We start from the raw sequence: 6,083 nt of genomic DNA on the forward strand, positions 1-6,083 counted from the left end.
TTGAAGTAATGATGGACTGTTGTTTCTCTTTGTTTATTTGGGCTGTTCTTGCAATAATATGGACTTGGTCTTTTTCCAAATAGGGCTATCTTTGGTATACCAGCCCTACCTTGTCACAACTGATTGGCTCAAACGCATTAATAACTTCTTCGGGATAGGCGTCCCGTTAAGAAGTAACGAAATTCCACAAATTAACTTAACAAGGCACACCTATTAATTGAAATTCATTCCAGGTGACTACCTCCTGAAGGTTGAGGGGATGTCAAAAGTGTGCAAAGCTGTCAAGGCAAAGGGTGGGTACTTTTAATTATCTCAAATATAAAACATAATTAAGATTGTTTAAAACTTTTTTTGGTTACTACATGATTCCATGTGAGTTATTTCATAGTGTTGATGTCTTCACTATTATTCTTCAATGTAAAAATAAAGAAAAACCCTGAAATGAGTAGGTGTGGCCAAACTTTTGACTGGTACTATACATAAAAATGTCTCAAACAAACTTCGTTACACATGTGTCCTTCACTAAAAAAGGTGCAAAAATAAGCTGAACTATTTACAAAGGGCATTTGTGTTCATTTTTACATCCCAGGTGTAGATGATTCGATTTCACTTTCACCATAGCTTGTGCATGTCATGATAATCTTTGAAGCAGTCCCTCTCTGCCAGGAAACAAAAAGCGAACTGACATTTCGGACAAAAGATCTGTAATTTCCCCCTTTTTTCCCCGTGTTTGTGCAATGCTGACAGTTCTTTGTCTTTTGGCATGTGTTGGATAGTGGCGCTCACCTTGAGTGAGTGGGGGGGGGGGGGGGGGGGGGGTCTTGTGATGGTTGTGAGGTTGCTTTGGGCCCCCAATTCAGCCATTTCCAACACCAGCTGCTCTCTGAAGGTCAAATTGAAAAGGGGTTTGACCTTTTGCTATGGCCATCTGCTTTGGCCATCTGCTTGTGGAAAACGAAAGCATTTACTATAGCAATGTCCACAAAGTGGTAAAAAAAAAAAGGTCTTACCACTTCCTGGTCTTGTGGAGAACCTGGTACTAGCCTATCAGAGCATCAGATAGGTTGACACCCCCTATGCTGGAAGTGTAGTCCTTCACAGAATCGGGGACATTGCTCACCCGTGCCCTACTGGAATTTCACTCTCCTTGAGACATGGTCGTTATTGAATGCCTTATGCTGTGTGCTGAGCATGGTTACTTACCTAGCGTCCTTCCATTTCACAAAAAGCAGCTTGTTAGTCTTGATCCAACGTTTAGTCTTCCTCTCTGCTGTCTTTGGCATGTCGTTTACATTGGTCTTGGGGAAACCAATTCTGTTAGGGTCTTGTGGCACCATTCGTCCTATTTTATTTTTCAAGAGGTCTATGAAAAGCATGGGACTAGTATAAAAATTGTCCACAAAGAGCTTGTACCCACTGCCAAGTAAGGGGGAGTACATTGGCTGCATGACAGAGTCATAACTAAGGCCCTTCCCAGTTGGTGTGATCGCCTTGCCTTCATAGATGTAATGATGGGGTGGTGAGTCGGAAGCAGGTGCAGGTGAAATGTTTTAATAATACAACAAAACCAAGAACACGACACTAACACAAGGTGGTTCGCCGATACACAATAGCAATACCAACTGGTGAGTGAACATGGGAGAGTGACACAAAGGGGAGGAAATGATGAAGGTCATGGAGTCCAGTTGTGAATGAATGATTCACAGGACCGGTGGTCAGTATTCTGGTGACGTTGTACGCCGGAGGGGAGGAGCAGACGTGGAACTTTTTAATCTACTGCCACGTGTAGGCAGAATCGGCTAGCACAAAGAGCATTTGGTTGGCTTATTTTTCATATATTGGTTCAAGCCTATTGGAGCCTTTGAGGCATCCATGTACTCATCTATAGATAGATTTTGAGCAGGCTGGAAGTACGTTTTGCATGCCTCCACCATGTCATGATAAAGGGGCTTGACTCTTGCAAGACGATCATACCCTGCAGTCCCCTCCTGGTCATTCTCCTGATCCTTTTGTCTGTCACTCATGTGAAGAGTACGGTTGATGGCCAAGAATCGGTTTTCACTCATGATGGAGGTGAGGAACTCAAACCGATAGAGTGGGGACTTGCTCCAGTTGTCAACTAGTCTTGATACCTTTACCAGTCCCATGTAAATCACCAAGGAAATGTAGTTGAGCATGTCACCCATGGTGACAGGTTTCCAGGACATCTTCCTTCCCCCTGTTGGCTCCCAATAGTCATCATCCAAATCCTCTGCATCCTCCACTCTGTGGTGAATACAATAAAGGGATGTATTGTTGTAAGACACAGAATTACAGTTGACAAAATTTACAAAAACCCATTACTGTAAAGTAAAAACACCAAGCTTAAACTTTACCTGTACAGTGACTCACATACAGTGCCTTGCGAAAGTATTCGGCCCCCTTGAACTTTGTGACCTTTTGCCACATTTCAGGCTTCAAACATAAAGATATAAAACTGTATTTTTTTGTGAAGAATCAACAACAAGTGGGACACAATCATGAAGTGGAACGACATTTATTGGATATTTCAAACTTTTTTAACAAATCAAAAACTGAAAAATTGGGCGTGCAAAATTATTCAGCCCCCTTAAGTTAATACTTTGTAGCGCCACCTTTTGCTGCGATTACAGCTGTAAGTCGCTTGGGGTATGTCTCTATCAGTTTTGCACATCGAGAGACTGACATTTTTTCCCATTCCTCCTTGCAAAACAGCTCGAGCTCAGTGAGGTTGGATGGAGAGCATTTGTGAACAGCAGTTTTCAGTTCTTTCCACAGATTCTCGATTGGATTCAGGTCTGGACTTTGACTTGGCCATTCTAACACCTGGATATGTTTATTTTTGAACCATTCCATTGTAGATTTTGCTTTATGTTTTGGATCATTGTCTTGTTGGAAGACAAATCTCCGTCCCAGTCTCAGGTCTTTTGCAGACTCCATCAGGTTTTCTTCCAGAATGGTCCTGTATTTGGCTCCATCCATCTTCCCATCAATTTTAACCATCTTCCCTGTCCCTGCTGAAGAAAAGCAGGCCCAAACCATGATGCTGCCACCACCATGTTTGACAGTGGGGATGGTGTGTTCAGCTGTGTTGCTTTTACGCCAAACATAACGTTTTGCATTGTTGCCAAAAAGTTCAATTTTGGTTTCATCTGACCAGAGCACCTTCTTCCACATGTTTGGTGTGTCTCCCAGGTGGCTTGTGGCAAACTTTAAACTACACTTTTTATGGATATCTTTAAGAAATGGCTTTCTTCTTGCCACTCTTCCATAAAGGCCAGATTTGTGCAATATACGACTGATTGTTGTCCTATGGACAGAGTCTCCCACCTCGGCTGTAGATCTCTGCAGTTCATCCAGAGTGAACATGGGCCTCTTGGCTGCATCTCTGATCAGTCTTCTCCTTGTATGAGCTGAAAGTTTAGAGGGACGGCCAGGTCTAGGTAGATTTGCAGTGGTCTGATACTCCTTCCATTTCAATATTATCGCTTGCACAGTGCTCCTTGGGATGTTTAAAGCTTGGGAAATCTTTTTGTATCCAAATCCGGCTTTAAACTTCTTCACAACAGTATCTCGGACCTGCCTGGTGTGTTCCTTGTTCTTCATGATGCTCTCTGCGCTTTTAACGGACCTCTGAGACTATCACAGTGCAGGTGCATTTATACGGAGACTTGATTACACACAGGTGGATTGTATTTATCATCATTAGTCATTTAGGTCAACATTGGATCATTCAGAGATCCTCAATGAACTTCTGGAGAGAGTTTGCTGCACTGAAAGTAAAGGGGCTGAATAATTTTGCACGCCCAATTTTTCAGTTTTTGATTTGTTAAAAAAGTTTGAAATATCCAATAAATGTCGTTCCACTTCATGATTGTGTCCCACTTGTTGTTGATTCTTCACAAAAAAATACAGTTTTATATCTTTATGTTTGAAGCCTGAAATGTGGCAAAAGGTCGCAAAGTTCAAGGGGGCCGAATACTTTCGCAAGGCACTGTAGGTGTTTAGCACACACATGCACGCTTTGGAGACAAATACATAGGGGAGGTACCACAAATAAAACGATGGACTTGAGAGTTAGGTGGCCTCTAAGTTAAGGATGAAACTTAGAACATCAAACAGTGAACTAATATGAAGAAACAGACTATAACTACTTTGGAATTACAGTGCCTTGCGAAAGTATTCGGCCCCCTTGAACTTTGCGACCTTTTGCCACATTTCAGGCTTCAAACATAAAGATATAAAACTGTATTTTTTTGTGAAGAATCAACAATCAACACCATCCCGTCAAACATGGTGGTGGCAGCATCATGGTTTGGGCCTGCTTTTCTTCAGCAGGGACAGGGAAGATGGTTAAAATTGATGGGAAGATGGATGGAGCCAAATACAGGACCATTCTGGAAGAAAACCTGATGGAGTCTGCAAAAGACCTGAGACTGGGACGGAGATTTGTCTTCCAACAAGACAATGATCCAAAACATAAAGCAAAATCTACAATGGAATGGTTCAAAAATAAACATATCCAGGTGTTAGAATGTCCAAGTCAAAGTCCAGACCTGAATCCAATCGAGAATCTGTGGAAAGAACTGAAAATTGCTGTTCACAAATGCTCTCCATCCAACCTCACTGAGCTCGAGCTGTTTTGCAAGGAGGAATGGGAAAACATTTCAGTCTCTCGATGTGCAAAACTGATAGAGACATACCCCAAGCGACTTACAGCTGTAATCGCAGCAAAAGGTGGCGCTACAAAGTATTAACTTAAGGGGGCTGAATAATTTTGCACGCCCAATTTTTCAGTTTTTGATTTGTTAAAAAAGTTTGAAATATCCAATAAATGTCGTTCCACTTCATGATTGTGTCCCACTTGTTGATTCTTCACAAAAAAAATAGTTTTATATCTTTATGTTTGAAGCCTGAAATGTGGCAAAAGGTCGCAAAGTTCAAGGGGGCCGAAAACTTTCGCAAGGCACTGTATATAACACTGAAATTACTTGTTACATAGGCCGATGTAAACTAAATTCAAAGCACAAAAAGCAGACAACTTATAATAAAACAAAATACATAGAGTAAATTAGCTGTATAAAGTCATAAATAATTTACTTACAGATCTAAAAGTGGATCCAGTCCTTCTAGAAAGCAATCTTTGTCAGCCGGAAAGAAAAATCTGAGCCAGGTAGCAATAGTTTGCATTATGCATGTGCAAAGATAGTCACTTGGTGAACATTCGATGTTGACATTAAGTCATACATCATCAGATAACATTTTCGATAGGCTAGATTTGTTCCTACCAACCTAAGGATTCATTTGATAACCCAATGCAGCTATAACTCAAACAGACCAAATCGAAGCTTACCTTGTAAGATGGTTGCTGTTTGGTGAAAACGTTCCGTAAAAACCAACATTTTGACTCTCTTGGCTGGTGATCAATAACGGTAAGTCACAGGCAAACAATAAGATGTGGGGACTTTACATATAAGAGGGGATTGAGGCCACTGTGATTCTTGGACCTTCAACGCTGCAGAAATGTTTTGGTACCCTTCCCAGAGCTGTGTCTCAGCGCTCTCCATACAATTCCTTTGACATCATGGCTTGGTTTTATACTCTGACATGTGTTGTCAACTGTGGGACCTTATATAGGCAGGTGTTTGCCTTTCCAAATCATGTCCAATCAATTCAATTTACCACAGGTGAACTCCTATCAAGTTGTAGAAACATTTCAAGGATGATCAATGGAAACAGGATGCACCTGAGCTCAATTTTGAGTCTCATAGCGAAGGGTCTGAATATTTATGTAAATAGCGTATTTCTGTTTTTATTTTATTTTTATACATTTGCAAACATTTCTAAAAACCTGTTTTCACTTTGCCATTATGGGGTATTGTGTGTAGATTGATGAGAAAAACATATATTTAATACATTTTAGAATAAGGCTGTAATGTAACCAAATGTGGAAAAGAAGAAGGGGTCTGAATACTTTCCCGAATTCACAGTATATATATTTTTTGTCTGTATCATTTGTCTATCATTTGTATAGTATATTGAAACTGCAGTTATACTGTTATACC

General features: G+C 40.8%; 1 long non-coding RNA gene across 1 annotated transcript; it reads right to left on the minus strand.

The window, feature by feature from the left end:
- Positions 1-1,510: 1,510 nt before the first annotated feature.
- Positions 1,511-5,601, minus strand: LOC110522859. The gene is made up of 3 exons (XR_002473378.2): positions 5,372-5,601; positions 5,123-5,182; positions 1,511-2,265 (listed from the first exon to the last, which is right to left on the minus strand). It is a non-coding gene; the product is annotated as an uncharacterized LOC110522859 (long non-coding RNA).
- Positions 5,602-6,083: the final 482 nt, after the last annotated feature.

The sequence above is a fragment of the Oncorhynchus mykiss genome, chromosome 5 (genome assembly GCF_013265735.2).
Source record: "Oncorhynchus mykiss isolate Arlee chromosome 5, USDA_OmykA_1.1, whole genome shotgun sequence".
NCBI classification, from domain to species: domain Eukaryota; kingdom Metazoa; phylum Chordata; class Actinopteri; order Salmoniformes; family Salmonidae; genus Oncorhynchus; species Oncorhynchus mykiss.